The following is a 14,418-nucleotide window of genomic DNA, read 5'->3' on the forward strand; positions in this document are numbered from 1 at the left end:
GCAAAGCCAGGCAGTGGTCTGGCAGCAAGCCCAAGTGGCCTGATCCCATGCCAGGCAGGTGGAAAAAATGCTATCAAAGCCCCTTGAAGTACAACCCAGGCCACGTGGCATAGGTGTGGCAGGACTGCAAACACCAAGAGCAAGAGTCTTTCTCAATCAGAAGGGAGGTAGCTCTTGTGGAAGAAAGGTAAGGGGTAGTCTGTGGATTAAAAATCCAAACAGAATGTCAAGTGTTACAAGCAAAAGCTGTGCCCTCCGATTAAGGCAAGGCCTTTATGCCATGATTATGAAGAAAGAAGACCTCTGACACTCACCAAAGAGCATTGCTATTATGTTCCTTGGAATAAAACACCTATATGCTCTGAAGAAACAAAAACATCAGTTTTAAAGCTGCACCAAATATTGGTGAATTTATTTGTTTCTTTAATCAAAGGTTCCTCTCATTTCTTTGAGTCTCAAGTTTAAAATGTTGTGTTAGTTATCTATAGCTGCATTAAAAGTTATCCCAGGAGTTCCCATTGTGGCTCAGTGGTTAACGAATCTGACTAGGAACCATGAGGTTACGGGTTCTATTCCTGGCCTTGCTCAGTGGGTTAAGGATCCACCATTGCCATGAGGTGTGGTGTAGGTCTCGGATGTGGCTTGGATCCTGAGTTGCTGTGGCTGTGGTGTAGGCTGGCGGCTACAGCTCCAATTGGACCCATAGCCTGGGAACCTCCATATGCCTCAGGAACGGCCCTAGAAAAAGGCAAAAATACAAAAAAAAAAAAAAAAAAAAAAAGTTATCCCAGCTTAGGAGTTCCCGTCATGGCACAGTGGAAATGAATCCGACTAGGAACCATGAGGATGTGGGTTCAATCCCTGGCCTTGCTCAGTGGGTTAAGGATCCGGCATTGCCATGAGCTGTGGTGTAGGTCACAGACATGGCTTGGATCTGGCGTTGCTGTGGCTCTGGCGTAGGCCAGCAGCAACAGCTCAGATTAGACCCCTAGCCTGGAAACCTCCACATGCCACAGGTGCAACCCTAAAAAGACAACAGACAAAACAACAACAACAACACACACACACATACACACACACACACAAGTTATCCCAGATTAAAAACCACAAACTTATACAGTCTCTAAGGCTCAGGAATCAAGGAGTCATATATCTAGATGGTTCTGTCTCAGGGTCTCTCTCATGAAGCTACAGGTGAGCTCTGGGCTGGGGGAGGGGTGGGGGTGTCGCATCATTTGGATGCTTGTCTGAACATTTCCAAGGCGGTTCACTCACATGGTTGGTGGCAGGAGGCCTCAGTTCCTCACCCCATAGGCTGCTTAAACGCCCTCACAACGTGGCAGCTATCTTTTCCCAGAACTAGTGACCCAAGAACAAGGCAGAAACCACAATGCCTTTTATTATTGATCACAAAGACACACACCATCACTTCTGCCACATTCTGGTCTAGAGCTGAAGCATGAAGTCCAGCCCAAGGTCAAGTGGGGAGTGGGAATTTTTGGTCCATCTTTTAGAGGAAGAATTGCTGAAGAGTTTTGAACTCCTACATACAATGTAGATGTGGGACGTTAGGAAATCTAATATACTCAGGAATAGCTATAAGATTTATGGGGGCATTCCCTTCATGGCTCAGAGGTTAATGAGGATCCGACTAGGTTTGAACACGGGTTCGATCCCTGGCCTCCCTCAGTGGGTTAAGGATCCAGCATTGCCGTGAGCTGTGGTGTAGGTTTGCCAACACAGCTTGGATCCATCGTTGCTATGGCTGTGGCATGGGCCGGCAGCAGTAGCTCCAATTTGAGTCCTAGCCTGGGAGCTTCCATATGCCGAGGGTGTGGCCCCAAAAAGCAAAAGAAAGAAAGAAAGAAAGACAGACAGGAAGGAAGGAAGGAAGGAAGGAAGGAAGGAAGGAAGGAAGAAAGAAAGAAAGAAAGAAAGAAAGAAAGAAAGAAAGAAAGAAAGACAGACAGACAGACAGACAGACAGACAGGAAGGAAGGAAGGAAGGAAGAAAGAAAAGAAAAGAAAGAAAGAAAGAAAGAAAGAAAGAAAGAAAGAAAGAAAGAAAGAAAGAAAGAAAGAAAGAAAGAGAAAGAAAGAAAGAAAGAGTGGGCCCCGGAGCAAGATAAAAATACAGAACCACTTGTTTAAGTATTACTAAGAATTTTAAGACACCAACAGCAGAACATTAAATTAGTGTGAGTCCCTTCTAGGCTCCAGGCCCTGTGCATCTTCCCTGGTCACACACCCAGGAAAGGCACTCCTGAGGTAGAGTGGTTAAGAGCACAGGCTTTGAAATTAAGAATTTGAATCCGAGCCTTACTTGCATTACCATTGTGTGACGAAGTTGGGGAAACTGCTTAAGATCTCTGAACCTCAACTTCTTCTTTTTTTCTTTCCTTTTTAGGACCCTGCCTGTGGCATATGGAAGGCTAAGAGTCTAATCACAGCTGTGGCTTCCAGCCTACACCACAGCCACCACAACACAGATCTGAGCTGCATCTGTGACCTATGTATGTTCCGCTTGCTGCAATGCAGGATCCTTAACCCAGAGTGAGGCCAGGGATCAAACCTGCACCCTCATGGATACTAGTCGGGTTCTTAACCCACTGAGCCACAATGGGAACTCCTGAACCTCAACTTCTATTTCTCTAAAATGGGTATGGTTAATTTACCTGCTACTTGGGATTTCTGTGAGCATTAACTGAATTTAAGTGCAGTGCCTGGCTTATAATACACGCTTGAGTGCTCGCTTCGGCAGGACATATACTAAAATTGGAACAATACAGAGAAGATTAGCATGGCCCCTGCACAAGGATGACATGCAAATTCATGAAGATTTCCATATTTTTTGGAATCTGATATATGGCACAAATGAAACTTTCCACAGAAAAGAACATCATGAACTTGAAGAACAGACTTGTGGTTGCAAAGGGAGAGGAGGAGGGAGTGGAATGGACTGGGAATTTGGGGTTTATAGATGCAAACTATTGCCTTTGGAATGGATAAGCAATGAGATCCTGCTGTATAGCACTGGGAACTATAGTTAGTCACTTATGATGGAGCATGGTAATATGAGAAAAAAGAATGTATACAGGCATGTATGCCTGGGTCACCTTGCTGTACAGTAGAAAACTGACAGAACACTGTAAACCAGCTATGATGGAAAAAATAAAAATCATTTAAAAAATAATAGACACTTGAAAACTTGTAATAATGATTACCTTCTTAAGGAGCTTTAGAAGAGACATGAACCACTGAGCTGATAACTCTGATTATTCTCTGATGATCAGAAACTCTTTAAGGTAGGAATAGCATCGCATGCTCTCTGCAGTACCAGCATCTCTTTCACCTAGGGTGGACACAGATATTCATAAGCTGGAAAATGTACAATAAGAATGGCTAAGAAGATGTTTCAGAAATGGAATGTTTTCAAAATTCTAGAAGATAGGACCAAAGCTGCTATTTTAAGAAAATTCATGTAAGATCAACATTTCAGGGAGTTCCTGTTGTGGCACAGTGCAGACGAATCTGACTAGTAACCAAGAGGTTTCAGGTTCAATCCCTGGCCTTACTCAGGGGGTTAAGGATCCAGAGCTGCCGGGAGCCGTGGTATAGGTCAAAGACATGGCTCGGATCCTGTGTTGCTGTGGCTGTGGCGTAGGCCAGCAACTATAGCTCCGACACAACCCCTAGCCTGGGAACCTCCATTTGCCATGGGTGAGGCCCAACAAAGTAAAAACAAAAAAATCAATATTTCATAGGCTGTTTTATTACTAGGCATTTATTGTCACCTTAGAAATGGTTGCCATGAACTACTTTCTATGAATAACTCAATTGATGAGACTGAATATGAAATGAGAACTTTCCCTAGCAATATTATTTCTCAGTGGCTCAAAAAATAACAAAAGCAAAAACTAAAATTATTCCTGGATGAAGTTTTAAGACTGGCAAAATGATTTTATAAGATTTTTTAGAACTTCAGTTGGGCTTTGGCCTTCCTTTCCTTTGCAGCTGAATGTGGCCCAGTGAAGGTGACAACCATGGACTGGACTTCTTTAAAAGCCATCAACTGTTTCCATATGGACCTTCTTCTACCTAGCGCTTAACCAAAGTCTACTGTTGGGCTTCTATATCTTCACTCATTTGATAAAAATCACATGCACCAGCCCATGCAGTGGAGATCACAGAACCCAAGAACACCGTACCAGTCTTTGAATCACTGCTGAACAGTGCCTGAAAAAGCTGATGCAGTTTCCAGGGGTGTACCTCTTGCCTCTCCTAAAAAGATGGTCTTGGAGTTTTTCTGTGGCTCAGCAGGTTAAGGATCTGGCATTGTCACTGCTACGGCTTGGGTCACTGTTGTGGCATGGGTTTGATCCCTGGCTCAGGAACTTCCACATGTCTCAAGCATAGCCAAAAAAAAAAAAAAAAAAAGAAAATTCCCCAAACTAAACAGATGATCTTGGGAGTTCCCTGATGGCCTAGTGGTTAAGGATTTGGTGTTGTTACTGCAGTGGCTTGGATTCGATCACTGACCTGGGACTCTACACGTCATGGGGATGACCAAAAAAAAAAGATGATTACATCAAGGACCAGAGTAAGGAAAATAGGCAGAGGTGATGGTTATGTCTATGAGCAGAAAAATAGGCGACATTAAGAAAAATAGTGCAAGTTAATTTTTCACAAACACATTAACATTATAAAATAAATAAGCCAGGTGTAAGCGGGACTAGACTTCCCTGACACACACTGAACTATAGGCAGTTCTGTGTTCTTAGCATAGTCTTCTATTTCTCAAGGAACTTCTTTATTTATTCCCTAACCCAAAATTAGTTCTTTAATTTGAAACAGCCATAAACAAACATTACCAAAGAAATCCCTTGGGCTCGCTTCTCCCACACCCTCTCCCCCCACACACATATTTTCTGCTGCTTTGTTTGTTCTCAGTTCTTTTTTGCCTTTGTGCTCAACACAGGACCTGCAATGGTTTGGCTTTCTGAAATCCCTTCATAAGTCTCTTGAAAGATACTTAAATTCCATTTTGACAGGAGAGAATTAAATTCACATTAATTTCAATCAATTATGTATTAAAGACAAACAAGCTTCAATAACATCAAAATACCAGTTTTAGGACTCTCCTGGTTTGTAAGGTTGCGTGCAGCTCTGTAATTCTGCTGTTGGCCTGTTCTAGCTACTGCTGCACAGCGAGTATAAATGGAGCCTCTGATCACAGCAACTGCTCCAGTGGACTTGGAGTGAGATCTCCCCACTTCTCTTCTCTTCTTGACTTGCAGTCGTTGCTACCCTTTCTTCCTTTCCTACATGTTTTCCTTTGCTTCCCTTCCCCTCCCCACATCAACAAAAGACTTTTGTTGCCATGTGGCTTTCTTTTTCAGATTTAACTCAACACCATCTTCCTAAAAAGGAATGTGCTGACCATTTGCCTGATGGCCCAGGCCTTTCCCCTGCTCTGTTCTCTCTCATGGGGGACTGCATTTTCCAGCTTCCTTGCCCTTTGGCTTCCACATAAGCTGAGTCAATGGGAGGCATAGATGGGAGGGGAGGAGAAGGGGAGAAGCCAGAGAGTTTCTCCCCGTCTCTTTCTGGTTTCTCTGGCAGGGGCTGCTTCCCTTCCATGCTTCCAGCTGCTATCCCTCCCTTCGTGGTCTGGGTGTCTGACAAGAATCCTCCCTCTGTGCTTCTGACTTCTCTCTGATGGCCCCATCTTCTAGGTTCTGATAACACCAGCTTCTCCCTGAGTCTCTCCAGTCCTGGGGTGGGGGACAGGGAGGTTAATGGCTTCTTACCACTGTTAATGTTAATGTTTGGGTTACCCTCACCCTCCTACTTAACCCCTTGGTTCTGGTACTTCCACATCTTCCATCACATGTATAACAAGTTCCTATATTAAATTCCCTCTGCTTGAAACACCTACGGTGGTTTCCATTTTCTCATTTGGGCCTTGATTGAAGCAGGGGCTCATGATTACCACCACAATGAAAAGGAGCTTCTAGGTTGTGATACAGAGGTGCTGGGAGTATGGCTCACTCTGAAAGGCATAGAAGCTCTGTGCCCCTTCCTGCGTACTTGGTCCTATGCATCTCTTCCACCTGGCTGCTCCTGAGGTATATCTTTTTACAATAAATAAGTAATTGAAAATCAACCAATTTAGGAGTTCCCGTCGTGGTGCAGTGGTTAACGAATCCGACTAGGAACCATGAGGTTGTGGGTTCGGTCCCTGCCCTTGCTCAGTGGGTTAACGATCCAGCGTTGCCGTGAGCTGTGGTGTAGGTTGCAGATGCGGCTCGGATCCCGCGTTGCTGTGGCTCTGGTGTAGGCCGGTGGCTACAGCTCCGATTAGACCCCTAGCCTGGGAACCTTCATATGCCGCGGGAGCGGCCCAAGAAATAGCAACAACAACAACAACAAAAGACAAAAAATAAAAAAATAAATAAATAAATAAATAAAAAAGAAAATAAACCAATTTAAAAAATTATAATGTCCTTTGAACTCTTCAAATGCAAGTCTTATGATGCCTTCCTAAGCAGAATCCAGATGACAACAAGTTCTCAGAGAATGGCAGAACCCTAAGACGGAATGAACCTAAGTCCCTAAATCATCACCTGAAGAAAGGCAGCCTCCTGAACAAGATCACCATTTTCAAACTGGCAGATGCTCAAGAAAGAAACTATTATTGCATTTGTGCCATCATATATCTGGATCAGTATTTGTTACAGCAGCCTATACAACTCTAGCAGAGTTATAGGTAGAGAAGAGATGATACTCAAGTAATAGCTTAAATTTTAAAAGAGTAATTTGTATAAATAATACTCCTGTAATAAATATTCACATTTTAACTTATTTTTGGACTGATGAGATGGTCAAATTTACACATGGTAACGGGATTTTCCTGTGTATAACTGAATCAGCCATGTAAACATGCTTAGACTGATGTGTCAGTAGATCTGCCAATGTTGAAAGAGACACAGGGTTAATCATAATTTTGATGTAATAAAACAAGAAAGATAAAAGTGCAATTTAAAACAATTAACAGAGTTCCTGCTGTGGTAAAGTGGGTTAAGAATTTGACTGCAGCTGCTTGATTTGCTGTGGAAGTTCAGATTCATTCCCAGCTGCTGAAGTGGGTTAAAGGATCCAGCATTGCCTCAGCTGCAATATTACTCAATATCTGACCCAGGAACTTCCATATGCTTTGGATATGGAAACAAAAAAAAAAAAAAAAGGAAAAGGAAAAAGGAAAAAAAAACAAAGAAAGAAAAACAATTCAATTAACAACAGCAAGGATAAACTACCACAACGCTTTTTCTTTTTCCTTTTTTTTTTTTTAATTCTTCTCTCCTTTTGGGCTTTTATATACATGGCACACCTTATAAAACCACCAGCTCTCAAAACTTAATGCCAAAGGTAAGTTTGGGGTGCATGTGAGGGGTGTACTAGGGATATAGGTGGAGTATATTTGCCTCTTCTCATCTGCCCAGGGTACCCTTTAGTTTTCACTCATAAACATGGAGAGGAGGATTTTCTGCCCTTACCGTAGGAGTATGGGCTTTCCAGGAAAGTGTCCTGTGAGAACAGGGAGTGACTTTCTCATTTCCATCTAATAGATACATCCTGTCTGCTTTGCACCATTGCCTCAGGACTCCAGTAATGTGGTTTTGATCATCACTTTGTTTGAAGATCTTGAATCTCACCTGACAGCAGCACATCTTTGTTTATGAATATGGGAAATATTTACTATAATTCTGGGACTGGTCAGAATCCCGTGCGTTGTGCTACCCCGATTTTCATACACACACACACACACACACACACACACTGATATCCATCTCAGCAGGCTTGTTGATTCTGGATTAAGAATCCCCCACCCCACTGCCCAACCACATGGTCCTTGGTCATATATTACTCTTCCATTCATATCCAAGATGCCCTGGGTTTTGCCTTTGTATGTAACTATAGTTTTATAAATAACTTCCTTCCTTCCCATTTATCTCCTTTTTAATGATGGATTTTAAGTTCAAAATACAAAATCTGTCAGACATTATTTGGAGAGAGTCTTCCTTCTTTTGGACTGATCCTAAGACAGATAATTCCATGTCTTACTTGTGTTAAAAGATTTCTCCCTAGTGATATTAAATGCTTCTGCACATGAAACAGTAATTTCCTGCTGCTGCTTTGCGATATCTCTTTTTCTTATTGGCATCACATGAGATAAAGTTCTGTAATTGGGAGCGAGATTTATGTAGTGCAATTGTTGAATGGATGTGTGTGTTGCTTTCCTGTGGTGAAAGCTCCATGACACAAGACTTCCGTTTGGGGATTGATTGGGGGCCCAGTGTAATATACATGCTGTAATAAGTCGCAGCAGATGCTGCCTGTTCAGTTCCTACTATCCCATGTGGGTCCCAGAGTGGATAATTCTGCTCATTCTTTTGGCCTTTGCTATGGCTTGTCAGGGTCTAGACTCAAGTTCATAACTCTGAGAAGTGTTCAGCTGTGAAATAAGTACTGAAAAGATGAAATGCAATTGATCCTGAGACATTGTGATCTTTCAATCCCATGTAAGCAAGGAATAAGTATTTAAAGTGTGCCAATAAATCTCTCTGCATTTAAAAGTTCACAGATTTAAAATATTTATGGACTGACTTGGGCAGAAAGACCAGGAAAAACATATGTACTGACTCTAAAGTATAGATAGAAACCATTATGGAATATTAATGACAAGCAGAGTGGGGTCAGCCTAGTGTATTTGTTTCTGCAAAAATGAGACTCCTTTAGCATCAAGATATGAGTGTGTATACCAGAAGTACAGGAGATGTCAGGTTCGAGATTGATTACAAATTGAAGATTGGCTTTCTTTTCAACATTTGTAGCTATATTTTTTGTGTTTGAGCTCATTAGAAGAGACTATTATACTAAAATTTTTGGGCTTTCTATAAGGGGAAAGAAGTCATCTTTCAAATTGAGTAAGAACAGCTATGCAGACCTATGAAAGAGGATACTGGAAATGCTTAGTATTCATTCATCCATTCATTTATTCATCAAGCATTACTGGGTTCCTCCTATATTCCAGGACCTCTATTAAACATAGGAATAAGGAAATGCATAAGACATGGTTCTGTCATTAAGATTGTCTCAATGTAGTGAAAGAGATGATAAATAAGTAATTTAATCATGATATGATCTATATTCTATGACAGAGGTGTGGAGTGTTATTGGGACACTGAAGAAGTGTTCTTGTTTTGAGAGATCATGTGTCCTTCTCAGAGAATGCGATGTTTTTCACAATGAGAAGATGTCTGCCATATGTAAAGGCAGAAGTAGAGAATACTGAGAGATCAGGCACCACAAAAACTTGAGACAAAAGGCCTGGGTAGGGGCGTAGTCAGAAATGGGCTGGAGAGGGAGCACAATTCACATGAATGCCATGCTAGCAATGGAGTAACCTGAAGTCAAAGGCTTTAGGATAAGAAGGCTGGGGCAATGAGTATGGAGAAAAGAGCATAGATTTTTTTGAGTCAGTTAGGATGTAGAATAACAACAGGTCCCAGATTAATGGAATTCAGAAGATGATAGAGAAAGAGGAAGCTAGAGTGACATTTACTTGGGTGACTAGGTTGATAATGGTGTCATTCACCATGATTGGGAATAAAATACAAGAAACAGGGGTGGGATTGGGTGGATATGACTGTTTCTTTTTTCATGTTGTGTCTGAGTTACCTGTGAATTTCTGTTCTGAATATATTGGGTATGAAGTAGATGTTCAGTAGACACTTGGGTATATGGGACTTGAGCTTAAGAGATAAAAATTTGGGAGTCATCAGCAGTTGAAGCCTTGAGTATGAGTGAAATTAGAGAGAAGAGAGGGTTGAAAACAGACCATAAGGTAACATCAACATTTAAGAGGGTAAAGGTAGAGACAAAGGAATGCAAAGTAAAATTGAGAAAAGGCTGCAAGAACATTGACAGGAAAATAAGAGAAGGTGGCAATCAGAACCCAACAAAGAATGGTTTAAGAAGGCAGCAAGGTGTCATGTACTAGACGGGTCAAATGATATGTCCTCATGGACTTAAAACTGCCTTTAAGATGTGACAACTGAGGAGTTCTTGGCAAGATCAGTTTTAATGCAGCTATAGGAGCAAAGGGTTGGGTATAAAAGGAGGTAAGAAAGCAGGCAGAAACCTACTAAGCTTTCTTTTTTTTTTTAATAGATTGTTATTTTTTTATTATTTTTTATTTTTTTATATTATTATTTATTTATTTATTTATTTATTTTGTCTTTTTGCCATTTCTAGGGCCACTCCCGCGGCATATGGAGGTTCCCAGGCTAGGGGTCTAATCGGAGCTGTAGCCTCCAGCCTACGCCAGAGCCACAGCAACACGGGATCCGAGCCGCATCTGCAACCTACACCACAGCTCACGGCAATGCCGGATCGTTAACCCACTGAGCAAGGGCAGGGATCGAACCTGCAACCTCATGGTTCCTAGTCGGATTCGTTAACCACTGCACGACGATGGGAACTCCCTTATTAAGCTTTCTTAAACTTGACTAGTGGAGGAAAGTGCTTTTAAGACCCAGGCTCCTTAACAAACTGAAGAATAAATACCATGTGATCCTCTCAATAGATGCGGAAAAAGCCTTTGACAAAATCCAACATCCATTTCTGATAAAAACTCTTCAGAAAGTGGGCATAGCTGGAACCTACCTCAACATAATAAAGGCCATATATGACAAACCCACAGCAAATATCATTCTCAATGGTGAAAAGATGAAAGAATTCCTGCTGAGATCAGGAACAAACAAGGATGTCAACTCTCACCACTACTCTTCAACATAGTTTTGGAAGTCCTAGCCACAGCAATCAGAGAAGTAAAAGAAATAAAAGGAATTCAAATTGGAAAGGAAGAAGTAAAACTATCACTGTTTGCAGATGACATGATACCATACCTAGAGAATCCTAAAGACTCTACCAGAAAACTGTTACAGCTCATCCATGAATTTGGCAAAGTTGCAGGGTACAAAATTAATACACAGAAATTGACAGCATTTCTATACACTAACAATGAAAGAGCAGAAAGAGGAATCAGGGAAGCAATCCCATTTACCATTGTATCCAAAAGAATAAAATACCTAGGAGTAAACCTACCTAAAGAGACAAAAGACCTGTACTCTGAAAACTCTAAGACACTGATGAAAGAAATCAAAGATGACACAAATTGATGGAAAGATATACCAGGCTCGTGGATTAGAAGAGTTAATATTATCAAAATGACTATATTACCTAAGGCAATCTACAGATTCAATGCAATCCCTCTCAAATTACCAAGGACGTTTTTCACAGAACTCAAACAAAATATTTTAAAGTTTGTTTGGAAGCACAAAAGACCCAGAATAGCCAAAGACATCCTGATAAAGAAAAATGGAGCTTGAGGAATCAGGCTCCCGGACTTCAGATTATACTACAAAGCAACAATCATCAAAATTGTATGGTACTGGCACAGACAGAAATATAGATCAGTGGAACAGGATAGAAAGCCCAGAATTCAACCCACACACCTACACCCAACTCATCAATGACAAAGGAGGCAAGAATATACAATGGAGAAAGGACAGCTTGTTCAATAAGTGGAGCTGGGAAAACTGGACAGCCACATGGAAAAGAATGAAATTAGAACACTCCCTAACACCATACACAAAAATACACTCCAAATGGATTAAAGACCTAGATATGAGACCAGACACTATCAAACTCTTAGAGGAAACCATAGGCCAAACACTCTCTGACATAAACGACAGCAACATCTTCTCAGACCCACCTATCAGAGTATGGACAATAAAAACAAAAATAAACAAATGGGACCTAATCAAACTTAAAAGTTTCTGCACAGCAAAGGAAACCCTAAACAAAATGAAAAGACAACCCACAGAATGGGAGAACATCTTTGCAAGTGAATCAACTGACAAGGGATTCATCTCCAAAATTTATAAACACCTTCTGCAGCTCCATTCCAAAAAAACAAACAACCCTATCGAAAAATGGGCAGAAGATCTAAACAGACAGTTCTCCAAAGAAGACCTACAGATGGCCAAAAAACACATGAAAATATGTTCAACACCACTCATTATTAGAGACATGCAAATCAAAACCACTCTGAGGTACCACCTTACACCAGCCAGAATGGCCATCATCAAAAAGTCTACAAACAATAAGTGCTGGAGAGGGTGTGGAGAAAAAGGAACCCTAGTACACTCTTGGTGGGATCGTAAATTGGTGCAACCACTGTGCAAAGCAGTATGGAGATGCCTCAGAAAACTAAACATAGAACTACTGTTTGATCCAGCAATCTCACTCCTGGGCATCTATCCAGAGAAAACCACAACTCGCAAAGACACATGTACTCCGATGTTCATTGCAGCACTATTTGCAATAGCCAAGACATGGAAACAACCTAAATGTCTATCAACAGAGGAGTGGATCAAGAAGATGTGGTACATATACACAATGGAATATTACTCAGCCATTAAAATGAATGAAATTCCAGCATTTTTAGCAACATGGATGGACCTAGAAATGATCATGCTAAGTGAAGTCAGCCCTACAATGAGACACCAACATCAAATGCTTTCACTGACATGTGGAATCTGAAAAAAGGACATACTGAACTCCTTTGCAGAACAGATGCTGATTCACAGACATTGAAAAACTTATGGTCTCTGGAGGAGACAGTTTGCGGGGTGGAGAGATGTGCTTGGGCTGTGGGATGGAAATCCTGTGAAATCAGATTGTTATGATCATTATACAACCACAGATGTGATAAATTCATTTGAGTAATTAAAAAAAAAGGAAAAAAAAAAGACCTAGGCTCCTTTGTCGGTAAACATAAGAATGCAAATTTGTTTATTTATTTATTTATTTATTTTTAGGCCTGCACCTGCTGCATATGGAGGGTCCCAGACTAAGGGTCGAATTAGAGCTGTGAAGCCAGAGCAACGTGGGATCAGAGCCAATTCTTCATCCTACACCACAGCTCCCAGCAATTCAGGATCTGAGCCACATCCGTGACCTACGCTGTATCTTGCAGCAATGCCAGATCCTTAACCCACTGAGCAAGGCCAGGGATCAAACCCACATCTTCTGGGAACAAGTTGGGTTCGTAACCCGCTGAGCCACAATGGGAACTTCTGAATGTATCTACCCACCAAGCACCTTTTATTCTAACTTACTTACAGTAATTTAATTATGAGAAAAATATTTTTTCCAAAAACAAATTTATAGTATAAAACATTATCCATGAGTTCCTGTCATGGCTCAGGGGAGACGAATCTGACTAGCATCCATGAAGATGCAGGTTTGATCCTTGGCCTCACTAAGTGGGTCAAGGATCCAGCATTGACATGAACTGTGGTGTAGGTCACAGACAGGTCTCAGATCTGGCATTGCTGTGGCTGTGATGTAGTTTAGCGACTCAGCTCCAATTTGACTCCTACCCTGGGAACTTCCATATGCCATGGGTACAGCCCTAAAAAAAAAAAAAAGAAAGAAAGAAAAAACAAAAAACTGTCATCCACTCCTCAAGACTTAGATAGGCTCTACCACTCACTGAGGTTACTAACATAGGATTCACCTGGGCACTTCAGCCCAGCGATAGGGGCTGTGGTTACAGTCATTAAGTTGCAGGGTCAATTGCACTTGGAGTGGATCAGCATTGAGATCCTGCTGTATAGCACAGGGAACTATACCTAGCCACTTGTGATGGAATATGATGGAGGATAATGTGAGGAAAAGAATTTATATATGTGTATGACTGGTCACTTTGCTGTACAGTAGAAATTGACAGAACACTATAAACCAACTATAATGGAAAATATAAAAATCATTAATAAAAAATAATTTTTTACTTAATGTAAAAAAAAAAAACACCCCAAAACAAAAATAAGGAGTCATAGATAAATTATTATTAAATGGAAATCAGGTAGAATATAAGGCATCTGCAAGCAACTAGCCTAGGAAATAGCTAGCCGGGAATCTGAAGATTTCATATTTAAGTTCTCACATGTATGTGATGGTCCAGCCATTTTTGAGGTTTCTAAGAGAGTCCACTGGCCCAGACATCTTGGGTGCATTGCCCTTGGCAGACGTCTTCACCACTATAACCTTCTTCCTTTGAGGAGGCCATCATAGCCAACCACCAAGTTGGCGATGGAGAGACGACCCCTCAACACTTCCTCTCACTGCTTAGGCCTCCCGCACTACCTGTGGGCCCCAAACTTCATGAAATGGAAAGAAGGTCCTCTCCTATTAAAGAGCACTCATTAGAGAATTCCCATTGTGGCTTAGCAGTAATGAACCAGACTAGTATCCATGAGGACGCGGGTTTGATCCCTGGCCTTGCTCA

General features: G+C 41.4%; 1 protein-coding gene across 1 annotated transcript in view; it reads right to left on the reverse strand.

Moving 5' to 3' along the window:
• Positions 1 to 14,418, reverse strand: part of LOC102166743 — a 54,705-nt gene that overhangs the window by 7,515 nt on the left and 32,772 nt on the right. Inside the window, exon 4 of the mRNA XM_021074733.1 lies at positions 3,224 to 3,351. The gene's annotated coding sequence lies outside the window, so the exon portion shown is untranslated. The remainder of the gene's footprint in view (positions 1 to 3,223; positions 3,352 to 14,418) is intronic.

The sequence above is a fragment of the Sus scrofa genome, chromosome 15, assembly GCF_000003025.6.
Source record: "Sus scrofa isolate TJ Tabasco breed Duroc chromosome 15, Sscrofa11.1, whole genome shotgun sequence".
Taxonomy (NCBI): domain Eukaryota; kingdom Metazoa; phylum Chordata; class Mammalia; order Artiodactyla; family Suidae; genus Sus; species Sus scrofa.